Below are 12,484 nucleotides of genomic sequence, written 5' to 3' on the forward strand. Positions count from 1 at the left end.
CTGATGGCTAGGGTGGGCCTCCTGCATAATTAGATGAGTTTAAGAAAAAGACAAAATAAAGACAAAGGAATAATAAGCAAGCAAGCAAGCCATAACAACAAAAATTGTTATGAAGAATCGGGAAGCTAATTAATTAAAAGTACCCAAAGTAGGTGGGCTTAGAGTTACAGGAAGCTGCTGAGTATTGGGCAGGTCCAGAAGCAGTGGCTCTGAGGAAGGAGGAGGAAGTGACAGGAAGTTCAGACATTCCAGCATTCTCCCTGCTTCTCCGCTGCCTCGTGGTCAACAAGTCATGGTGAGAAACTAGTGTCTAGTATTTGCAGAACCTGAAAACTTCCTTAAGCTGCGGTTACTCTGCTGGCCTCCTAGGACATTCAGCAGCTCCTCCTGTCCCCTGCCAGGTCAGAGGGGCTGTTGGGCTGGGAAAGGGGCAGGAGCTGAGCAGGGGTGTGGAGCAGGGGTGCATTTTCTGCTGCCACTTTCACAATTGTGTTGTGGGTATCTTACCATTATCAGGGAATTTGAGATACTGTTAATTGGGTTTATGGTGATATTTTAATGAATTTTATCATTGCCAGAATATTTTTTTAAAATAACCTCATCGATCCTTGGCCATATCTGGAGTTTGTATACCAGGAGTTATGTCTTTGCAAAAAAAAGCTTTAATAAAGCTCCTCTCATTCAAATTCCTTCATGCTTTCTTAACACCCCTGTTCTGCCATTTGCCACTTCATTTCCCTTTCTCTAGGGAATTGAATAGGCATTCCAAGAGAGCTTTGTAGATATTTGTCATGTGGGGGACCAGTGCAGATTTGATTGAATGCGAAAATGTTCGTTATAAAACACTACCATATAGGAGTTAATATTAACATAAACCAAGCAAAGCTATACTCTCTATTAATTTAACACTGGGGTATATGCAGTCTTTGATGTAAATACAGCATTCAGAAATATATCTTTACAGGCTTTGTTATTAATGTTAGACCTTAGGTTTGAATGAAAAATGAAGACAGAATTGCACCTAGGTATTGTTGAGGAGAAGGTATGTTGTTGGTTTTGTTAACCCTGAGTGACACCAGAGAAAAATCCAGTTCCACCGTTCAGGCAAGCTTTATAAAATTTTGTATCCTGACCAAGAGATGGATTTTGGTCACATGCTACAGGCGGTTTTGTAGGCCCTTGCAGTTTCCAATGAGGCTTTATTATTTTCCAAAGACAGGCAGTCTGCAGCATTGTAAGAAGATAATCTTTGTTGGGGCTGGTGGTGCTTAGAGGGTAATTTTTAGCTTTTCAGTTTATGGGAGGAATCAGTCAGAGTATCTGGTTGGGTACAGACTGGACAAGTTCCTGGAAGGGGGAGGGTCATTGAGGACAAGCCAGGAGGGTGGAGGGCTGGCCAAAAGAGGAAGCAGGAGCCAAGACCAAGCTGAGTCAACAAAGTCTGCATTGAGATGTTAATTGGAACCCCAGCTAGCCATTCCTCCTGAATTTCTTGAATCCTTCTAAGGATTAGCCCAACATCCTGTGAGAGGATGATATCAGGCCAAGATGTTTTGATACATATAAAACTAAGTATCGATTTAGACAAAATTAGACAGTTCCTATGAAATAATTATGATTGTCATTTACTTAAAAAATGTCTCCTTGGTTCATGGAATGCACTCTGCCAGTGCACATTCATGATTTGTTGAGTTCTGCAATATGGACTTCTTGCAGGTGTGGGAATGTTTAGATCCTGTTCTCATGACCTTTTTTTACAGACCTCTTGTTGGAGAAGTTCAGCCATCTGGATTCAGTGTGTCACAATATGTTTTTTACATTCTTCCTTGCTCTTCTACTGTGTTGCTGTGAAAAAGACTCTGGATTTGTGTTAACTTTGTGACTCACTCTCACATCTCTAGGGTAATCAGAAATCCTCAGATAAAAAGAGACATTATCATGATATCTTCTCTTTCCTTCTGTTTTTCCTTTTGCCTAGTATTGGGATCTTTAATTTTTGTGCCAAGAAATGTTCCAGGTTATTTCTGACTGATATTTTCCTGTTTTCAGGTCTCTATATGCTCAGACAAAACTGCATAACTATAAATCAAAACTAAGAGCCCTGGATGGAAAAGGCCAAGGAGTCTCAAGAATCCAGGTGTGTTAGAAGGATTAAACAAAGGGTGGGTTGGGGCTCACCTGTCAGTAGAAAGAGGACATGAATTTGGTTTTGCTAAATTCAATTTCATTTATGGTGCTGGAAAATTTCACTGAGAATATATTAGAAGTGATGAGGATTTCCCATGATATGCAGTGCAGTCAGTTGATGTCAACATTTGATTAGTTTTGAGTCTCTGAATTACACCTGCCCATTGAAACCAAGTTTCTTTTAGCCAGACTGAAATCAGTATCAGGCAGTGGTATGACAAGGGTCATTTACACATGAAGCAAATATCAGTAGTGTTTTTTTTTCTCCTAGGGCCTGTGACCTTTCTGGATTTTAGCCAGATTCTCAGTTTAATCTAAGTATTTTTCCCCCTGAGGAGCTAGCCGAGCTCATCTAGAACAAGAAAATCTTCTGTTACCCACAGAACATCTTGCCACCATGTTATACTAGTGGCCATGCCTTACCTGGCATAATGTGATTGTAGCACACAAGATACAAATCTGAGTATGATCTTTAATAACTCTGCCTCCTGCCCCAGTTTGCATAGCAGTTTTTGACACTATGAATGCTACCACCCGAGAGTCCATCCAATATATTTGTTTAAAGTGTGAATGATCTAAGCTGATATGTTTTTCTCCAGAACATGCATTTGCTTTCTGAATAACATAGTCTGTCCAGTCTAAATAATATTCAGTCTTTCAGTTGTGTTCTTACTAATGCACTGTGTTGAATTCTCCTGATAAGAGTAGAATAATTAATGTTGATCTTTTCTGTACTGTTTTGTTGAGTCTCTTTCCTGTAGTTTTCTGAGATATGTTTCTTCTCTTCTTACATTCTAGAAAGCTTTTATACTGAGCAGTGTTAGATTTTCCACAAGACTGTAAAATTAACTTTTATTTTCCTATTGTAATTATTGTCTGGGACGCTTACTTCCTCTGTCCATTTATTTACCTAGGCCTAGGCCTGAAAGACTCTAGCCTGTGTACAATCTTATCTATACCTAGAGTGTTTTCTGTCTGTGAAATTTCCTGCTGAATAAGCTCTCCCTTTTTTGTTCATTCTCAACTCTTAACTGGCTGGTGCTGCTCTGCTGTTCCAGCTTAAACTCCTCTCCCAGCTGACTCTTTCAATCTGGTTCTTCCCTGAGACACTGAAATGCTCTGCTTGGCCTTAAATACCTGTACTAATCTTATATGTACTAATTGTAGTATCTACTAATATGAATCTAATATGTACTAATTCTCTGTACATATTAGTGACAACAGATTGGATTTTATATTGACAATATTTTGGTAATAGTGCAATATATTTTGTATATAAGCAGCTTCAATCAAGATTGATTTTCCTCTGCTAAACTGATGTTGATGAAATCCTTAGAATGAATGCTTTTAAAATTTTAAGATAGGAAATCTATAGAAAGTTGTATGTTACAAAATGTAACTGTTAGCATTGGAAATTTTACTTGTCATAGGTGGTTAGCTGTTATTTACCAAATTTCAAGAACATAATCTTGTTTAATAAGGTGAAATATCAATAATTGGTACACAGTCACAATTTATCATTAAAATATGCACTAAGCCTCTTTTTTACAAAGGCTGAATTTAGCAAGGTGCTAACTTAATTAAATGAGAATTATTAACTTCTAAAACTGTAATTTGATTCACATGTTTTCAAATCGAGTTGAGTTGATTTATATTACAATATTTGTGTGCGAAATATGTATGTTTTTCATTTCAAAGTCATGTTTTAAAATCTTATTAAAGTTTCAAAAAATTAAAGACTGTTTATCTTATCTAGATGTAAATTTTTATTAAAAAGTTGAATTTATTAAAATGCAAAAAAAAATCTGGGCGTTCTCTTTCTGTTGCTCACTGTGTCTTTAACTGTGACTATCATGTTCTCTCTTCAGTCTGACAATATAAAATCTCTCCCAGTAAAACTGTTTCCTTCTCCCTCCTGTTGTTCTACTGTCTCTACTGTAATGGTCTGCAGCTAATGAACTCTACTGTATTCCTTTACTATTCTCTTCTACCTGTACTGCCTTTCTCTCCCTTAAGTAGCTTCCCTTTCCTCTTTCATCTCAGGAGAGTTGTGCATATCCTGTTCTGTCAGATCTTTCTGTGACATTTCACATTTTCTGCTATTCAATTACACAACACTTTCAAACATGGGTGCCTCTTTCAACTTAGTAACTGCACTTTTGTTGTTTGGGATTACAGTGAATACTAAGGGCTTGCTTGTATTCCAACCACAGTGATTAAAGTTGTGTGCCTTGGGCTAACCACACCATAAGTCAGAACAGGATCTATAGTAGTACAATGTAGAACAAGCCAGAAGGTAAACACAAAATTGTCAAGGCAATAAGCAAAGTCCCATGATCACTTCAGTGACAGTTGTTTCCAAGGGTATGTAAGGATGACCAAAATAGCTGAGCTTACTATCTTGGTCCAAGCCCAGAAACTTCCCTGAAGCTTGCTTCTCTCCTTCCACCATAAGATTAAAATTCCTGCTGTAACCTACCTCCCTGTTATGCCCTAATGTCAGATTCCTGCTTGAAGCCCATATCTTTGGCCAATGTCAAGTTCCTGCCAGGCAGCACGGTATCCCAATAAGACTCTCTAAATCTCAAACTTCAATCAGTAAATAATATTGTGCCTTAACCTACCATCATTTTAATTCAGCATTTTCTTTGACTGAGGCATCTAGCTTCTCTACCTTTTCTTCAGTTCTGACAATATGTTTCCCACAGGTCCTCTATAAATTATTATTATTCATCTTAGTACATTTTCTTTCCAGGGTCTTTTGGGGGGGGCGGTGTTTCTAAGTACCTATTGAACTCAATTTTCATATCCTATGTTGTTCTCATTTTCTTCAGGAATCAGCTATTATTTTCTTGTCCACAAATCATTTTGTTCCTGTCCTCTTGAGTTGAGTTACATGGGTTACAAATGATTTCTTTGATCTGGGTTTTCAAGTCTTTATCTTATATGTCATGTAAATTTCCCGACTTAGAGAATACATATATGGTTTGTGGTTTGAGCCAAGGACATTTTATCTTAGTTTTATTTTGTTTGGGTATTTGTTCTTAGCATCAGAATTCAGAGGGATTGCTTGATTGTGTGCATTTTTAGCCCAGGGGGCCAGACTTACAAAGTGAGAAGTTAGTCAGGATAACTTGTATCTGAAGGGTCCAGAACCTGGGTACTGTGCCCTACTACATCCAGTTCTGGTCTAGTCTGGCAGCAACATTGTCAGGAAGATGTGCACAGGAGGTACTGGGATGTTACGTGGAAGGCAGCATGCAACAGAGCTAGAGGAGTTTTTCCTGATGAGATTAAGAAAAAGACAAAATGAAAACAAAGAAACAATCAATGACGCAAGCAAGCAATGAAAAATCCAAAGTATCGAAAATTGCTGTGTGAAGCATAGGGAAACTAAATAACTAAAAGCTCCCAAAGTGGGTGAGCCCAGAAGAATTACAGGAAGCTGCTGAATAAGTGGCAGGTGCAGAAGGAGTGACTCTGAGGAAGGAGGCTGAAGTGACAGGAAGTTCCGCCTTTCCAGAATTCACTAGACTGCCTCATGGTTGGGAAGTCATTGTTGGAGAAAAGTGCCTAGTATTTGCAGACCCGGAAAACTTCCTTAAGCTGCAGTTGCTGTGCTCGCCTCCTAGGACATTCAGCAGCTGGTCCTGTCACCTGCCAGGTCAGAGGGACTGTTGGGCTGGGAAAGGGGCAGGAGCAGAGCAGGGCTGTGGAGCAGGGGTGCATTTTCTGTTGTCATTCTCATAATTCTGTTGAGTATATCTTACCATTATCAGCAATTTTGAGATCCTGTGAATTGACTTTATGGTGATGTATGTTTTAATTAATTTTATTGTTGCCAGAATATTTTTCCAAAATAACTTCATGGATCCTGGGCTCTGTTAATTCAAATTCATTCATGTTTCTTAATTTCCCTGTTACTCCATTTGCCATTTCATTTCCCTTTCTCCAGGAAACTGATTAAGCATCCCTAGAGAGATTTTTAGATATTCGTCATATGGGGGACCAGTGCAGATTTGATTGCATTAGAAAATTTTCTTTATAAAGCATGATCATATGGCTATAAATACTGACATTAATCAAACAACATTATATGTTCCATTAATATAACTCTGGGATATATGATGTCTATGACGTAAATACAGCATCGAGAAATGTGTCTTCATAGGCTGTTAATAATGTTACACCATAGGTTTGAATAAAAAATGAAGACTGGATTACAGCAACTTATGGCTAAGATGATATATTGTAGGTTCTGTTAACCTTGAGTGTCACCAGAGAAAAAACAATTCCACCATGTGGGCAAACTTTATGGAATATTACATCCTGACCAAGATATGGACTTTGGTCACATGCTACAGGCAGTTTTATAGGCCACTCTGGTTTCTTATGAGGCTTTATTACTTTCCTAAGACATGCAACCTGCAGCATTGCAAGAAAATACTTGGTTTTTGGGCTGGTAGTGAGGTTAATTTTTGGCCCTCAAGGGAGAAAGCATTGAAAGCTATCTAGTTGGGTCTAGACTGAACCAATCCAACAGATGGGGGAGGGGAACTGAGGAAGAGGAGGAGAGGCAGACCAAGAAATAACCAGGAGCCAAGAAAGTAACTACCCAACTATGTCTTCATTGATATGGTAACAGGCACCCCAGTTAATCATTCCTCCTGAATTTCTTATGATTCTTTCCAAGGTTCAGCACACCATGCTGTAAGAGGATGATATCAGGCCAAGATATTTTTATAAGTAGAAAATGCACTATGAATTAATACAAAATTAGACAGCACCTTTGGTATAATTATGATTGCTCACTTTCTTAAGAAAAGTGTCTCATTGGTTCATGAAAAGCACTCTGCCCATGAACATTCATGGTTTGTTGAGTTCTGCTATACAGACTTCTTGCAGGTGTGGGAATGCTTAGACCACTGCACTCAGGTTTTTTTTTTTTTTGTTTGTTTGTTTGTTTTTTCTTGTTTTTTTTTCCGATCTCTTGTTGGGAAAGTTCAACACTCTGGATTTTGTGGATCCCAATATTTTTCTTATATTCTTTTTACTGCTCCTCAGTGTTCTGGGAAAAGGACTCTGTCTGTGTGTTTACTGTGTGACTGACTCTCACATCACATAGGGAAACTGAATCCTAAGGTAAAAAACTAGACATTTTTAAGACTTCTTTTCTTTCCTTCATGTTTACCTTTTGCCTGGTATTGGCATCTTTCATTTTTGTCCCATAAAATGTTTCAGGTTATTTCTGAACAGTATTTTCCCGTTTTTAGTTCTCTGTATGCTCAGCCAAGTCTGCATGCTATAAATCAAAACTAAGAGCCCTGGATGGTAAAGGCCAAGGAGAATCTATCAAAGGATCCACGTGTTTTAGAAGGATTGAACAAGGGGTGTGGTGGGGCTCACCTCTCAGTAGAAAGAGGACATGAACTTGTTTTTTCCAGATACTATTTCATTAATGATTCTGGAAAATATCAATGAGAATAATATGAGATGTGATGATATGGGCTTCCCATGGTAGGCAGTGCAGTCAGCAGTCAGTTGACATCAATATTTGGTTAGTATCATGGCTCTGAATTATCAGGTGTGCATTGAAAACAAAGACTGAAATCAGCATCAGGACATGGGTGTGACAAGGTCCATTTACACAGGAAGCAAATATCAGTAGTGGCTTCACTTTTAGGGCCTGTGACCTTCCTTATTGGATATTAGCCAGATTCTCAGTTAATCTATGTATTTATTTTTCCTGTGGAGGTGAGCTCATCTAGAAAAAGGAAATCTGATGTTACCCACAAAGAGTCTTGCCACCATGATACTAGTGGCCATGCCTTGTCGGGAAGATTGAAATTTTAGCACACAGGATGCATATCTGGGTATGACCATGGATAAATGTGTCCCCTGCCTCAGTTTGCATATTAGTTTTGACACTATGAATGCTAGCAATAGAGAGTCCATCATGATATTTGTTGCAGAGTGAATGATCTGAGTTGAGTTGTTTTTCTCCAGAAGATACACATGCTTTCTGAATCACATATTCTGCCCAGTCAAAATGATATTTAGTCCTTGAATTGTGTTCTAATGATGCAGTGAGTTAAATTAGTTCTTATTAGAGTGGAATTATTACTGTTGACCTTTTCTGTAATGTTCAGTTTAATTTCAAGACTCTATCCTTAGTATTCTGAGGTATGTTTCTTCTCTTCTTACATTCTAGAAAGCTTTTATTCTGAGCAGTGTTAGATTTTCCACAGGAATGTAAACGTAAATTTTTATTATCCTATTGTAATTATTGGAGGCTGTTGCCTCTGTCCATTTACCTAGGCTTGTGCCTGTAACACTCTTGCCATTTTACAATCTTACTTAGACCTAGTATGTTTTTAGCCTGTGAAAATTCCTGCTGAATAAGCTCCCCTTTTCTTGTTCTACTCAGGTGTTCCCCCTCAAACTCCACTCCCAGCTGACTCATTCTACCTGGTTCTTCTTTGAGACACTGAAATGCTCTGCTGGCCTTAAATTAACTGTACCAATCTTTTAAAAATCTTCTGGGCCTTCACTTTCTCTTGTTCATTCTGTCTTTATCTGTGACTAGCATGTTCTCTCTTCAGTCTGACTATATAAAATCTCTCCAAGTATAAGGGTTTCCTCCTCCTTCTCTGTTCTGTTCCCTCTACTGTACTATACCACTGCCCATGCACTTTACCTATTCCTTGACTATTCTCTTCTTCCTGTACTGTCTTTCTCTCACTTATGTAGCTTCCATTTTCTCTCTCATCTCAGGAGAGTTTCACATATCCTGTTCTGTCAGATCATTCTCTGACATTTCATATTTTCTGCCATTTAATTGGACATCACTTTTAAACATGGGTGCCTCCTTCTACTTAGTAACTGTCCTTTTGTTTGGGATTAAAGTGAGAACTATGGGGATGCTTGTATTCCAACAATAGTGAATAAAGTTGTTTGCCTGGGGCTGAACCACACCCAAAGTTGGAATGTGTTTAAATATCCATACATAATATTGGGTCACTTTAGTTATACAGAATTTCTTCTTCCTGAACTGAAAACCAATATTCACAAATAGTACCCCTCCAGTATGTAGATATCTGTTTCATCTATTCTGACTTTTACCAATGATTTTATTGTGAACTTCTTTGATGATTGGTCAATGAAATAATGTTCTTTGTGAGATTGTCTTCCTTAGAATTTGTAATCTAGAAGGGTTGCTTGCATTGTGAGTGGTAAAATATGGTTCATACTGTTCTCCATTCCTTGTGTGGGATACAGCTTTACTCTGTTGTACATGAGGAATATTTCCAAGTTTGTTTTTTGTTGTTGTTGTTGGCTTTTATTAGATATAGTTTTTATTTACATTTCAAATGATTTCCTAGTTTTTTGTATTCATTCATTCATTCTTCACAAGAAATGTCTTATTTTCTACGACCTCATGAAGAATGTATGTATTATTCTTTTGTGCATATTTTCATCACCTTATTATCTAAGTAAGTTTTTGACTAAAAAAACATGTCTTAATATGTTACCACATTCAAATATACCTTTTACGCTGTCAATACTGGTAGCTACTTTTCTGTATTTAACATTACAGTTGCCAGTTATTTTCTCTCAGCTTGGAAAATATAGCTTGGAAAAAATATTTTCTCTCAGCTATGGATAAATATTAAGTACTACTGTATACCAATATAATATCACTTCTTTTGATGGTAAGGAATAGTACAAGACAACTGAAGAGAGATATACACTGTTACAGCACTTAGATATGACAATAGCATATACAACTGGGAGTATAGTAATATAGTCTCTGAGAGACGTTCATAGGAATGTGAGGCTGGAATGCTATGATCTTCTATTACTCAATGGTCCCAGTGACTGCATACTACACATTGTTATTTGAGTTTATCAACTGTAAAAAAGATTGTGATGAGAAGCAATTGATAGTAATATTTGACTGGGAGGCTCAAAAGTGTGGAATTGTGTCTATTGCAAATCAGCTGAGGATTTGGGAATATATCAGTTCCAAGATTGAAAGTCAAAGCCCTAGTGTACATACTGACTTCATGGGAGGAGAAGGTACGGCGATGGGCTATTCTTCCCATTTTAGAATGAGTGCTTGTTCAGTATCCATGAACTTGAAAATGTACATTTTCTATTGTACACATAGACAAAATACTTCCATGATACATATTTATTTTATGTATTTGCTTCTTTTTAATTTAAAGCACAGTATCTGTCACTGGAGCAAGAATTTATGATCTGTTGGTGGTAGACATGACAGCAATACTCAGCCTATATGTTACAGGCAAGAATCATAAAGTGACATACTTTGGAAAATGTCCTTATTGTTCCCTGAAAATTCATATATTTCTATGTCTATTTTATTACCCACTTATGCTGTCTACAAATGGCCAGGGCATCAACTTTTACATATTTTTATTTTTGACACCATTACATTTTTCCATGCATCTCAAATTTCTGTTTTACAGAAATTCCTGTTGTCAGTTAATTTTCTATTACATGAATTAGGGATTATCTTCATTTTGTTCATGCATACTACAGTTGTTAGAGAGAACCATGCTGCTAGAATAGTTGTATTTTCTGTTTTCTTTGCTGTTGCAGATATTACAAAGCTCCTAAAATTTGTTTTAATCTGTGCTGCCGAAATACTCTAGTGCTTGCAATTTCAGGTGAGTGGTCTTTGCACATGAAGCACCCCAGAGTGCTTTCACAGTTCCCATCTGTTCATTCTTTGTCCCATTCCTTGTTATTTATGTTCTCAATATATCCTTGTTTTTTATGTATGTTCTGAGATGGGTATTCACACACTCTCATATATTCATAATTTCATGTTCCTTCATACATGTCAGTGTGTGTTTTCATAATTCAGCTTCCTCTTTCTTTCAGAGCATTGCCTTTTCCCCCATTGGTGGCTTTTTACTTAGCTATCTCTCAGTTGGCAGTTTCCCTTTACAAACCATGTTTGTCTGATGTAGGCTGAAATCACCAACATTTTAAATGCATTTCCAGTCTATCTACATATAGCACTATGTCAGTTAAAAATTCACTTTTGGTCCTATGATAATTTACATTGACTTTTAACCATTTTCCATTGCCATGTCTGTATTTGTTTGTAGGCTAACCTCTGTTCAAACCAGTAAAGTTTGTTTCCTACTTGTCACTACTACACGGTAGACATACATTGTCAGACAGGTTTCTATAACAGCACAAGGGCAGAATCTAGGGAGAGCCATTAATCACTCCTTACACCCATAAGTCTACAGAGCCCTTTTTTAGCAGTTTGTGTGCTAAACCTGCATATCCAAGATCCTTTTAGACACTGAGTTCTCTTTCAATACATTCTTAAGTGTATTATCAGATTTGATTATTCTTGGGGTATTTATAGCTCTTGAGTTGAAGAATTATTTTTCTTGTAATGTAAGAATACTTGGCTTCCTCATATACTTACTTGAACATTGAAAATACTTTAAATTTTACATGCTCTCTGTTAACACTGCTGCACTGTGATAAGTTAGTGTGGAGGCTTTGCACATCATTGTCTCTCTTCTAAGTAGAGTAGAATTACGTGAGTGGTCTTTAATTTGTGTAGTGATAGGTTTAGGATGTTGGGTATTATCTTCATTAGACTCAGAGATGTTCCTTCTGTTTCACATTCTTCAGATCTTTCATAGTGATCCACTGTGGTACTTTGCCTTAGGCCTTTCATAGATATATTGACATGGGTGTGAGCCTTCTTTCACTCATTGTACGTAGTTTGTACCTTGAGTTGTTTGTTCTTGTTTAAATAGTTTTGAATTTCTGGCAAGAAATTAAGCTGTGTTTACTTTCTATATTTATTAGAGAGAAACCTTTCAACTTTCTCTGGTACACCTGTACTGTTATTATTTTCTGTGTGCATATTTTTATGGCCATTTGCTTTTGGATCCAGGTAAAGTCAACTGTGTGTGATGACTGTATCGCATTCCCTTCTTTCTCTAATCTGTTCTATTTTCTGTGAAAGTTTACAGTTGGATTTTCTGAAGGAATTTGTGCATTCAGTACTGCATCTGTTTAGTCCTCAGACAGTGATAGAAGGAATATTGAGGGTCTGGGTTTCCATACTTGATTATCCCCTGGCCTTTTTTACTTTTTTATTGTTCCTAGGAAATCAATATTTTCCTAATTATTTGTCATTTATTTTATATGATTTTCCATGGTACTCTCTCATCTGCTTTTTCCCCTGTATTGATCTAAACTTCTGATTCAGGGACATTGAAAGAGACCATTCATATCC

The 12,484-nt window shown here is 37.3% G+C and overlaps 3 protein-coding genes across 26 annotated transcripts in view; 1 reads left to right on the forward strand and 2 right to left on the reverse strand.

Annotated features, from left to right (window-relative positions):
• Positions 1-12,484, forward strand: part of LOC127681600 (oocyte zinc finger protein XlCOF6-like) — a 1,434,619-nt gene that overhangs the window by 518,280 nt on the left and 903,855 nt on the right. For 3 of the 23 annotated variants that reach the window (XM_052178008.1, XM_052178010.1, XM_052178012.1), the window contains exon 2: positions 1,761-1,795. The exons of the other annotated variants lie outside the window; for them this stretch is intronic. The gene's annotated coding sequence lies outside the window, so the exon portion shown is untranslated. The remainder of the gene's footprint in view (positions 1-1,760; positions 1,796-12,484) is intronic. 23 annotated transcript variants of the gene reach the window in all.
• Positions 1-12,484, reverse strand: part of LOC127681615 (oocyte zinc finger protein XlCOF6-like) — a 988,257-nt gene that overhangs the window by 459,742 nt on the left and 516,031 nt on the right. The window lies entirely within an intron of this gene.
• The window catches only part of LOC127681617 (oocyte zinc finger protein XlCOF6-like), a 1,149,846-nt gene that overhangs the window by 366,887 nt on the left and 770,475 nt on the right, over positions 1-12,484 (reverse strand). The gene's annotated exons all lie outside the window — the stretch shown is intronic.

This window comes from Apodemus sylvaticus, chromosome 3 (genome assembly GCF_947179515.1).
Source record: "Apodemus sylvaticus chromosome 3, mApoSyl1.1, whole genome shotgun sequence".
NCBI lineage: Eukaryota > Metazoa > Chordata > Mammalia > Rodentia > Muridae > Apodemus > Apodemus sylvaticus.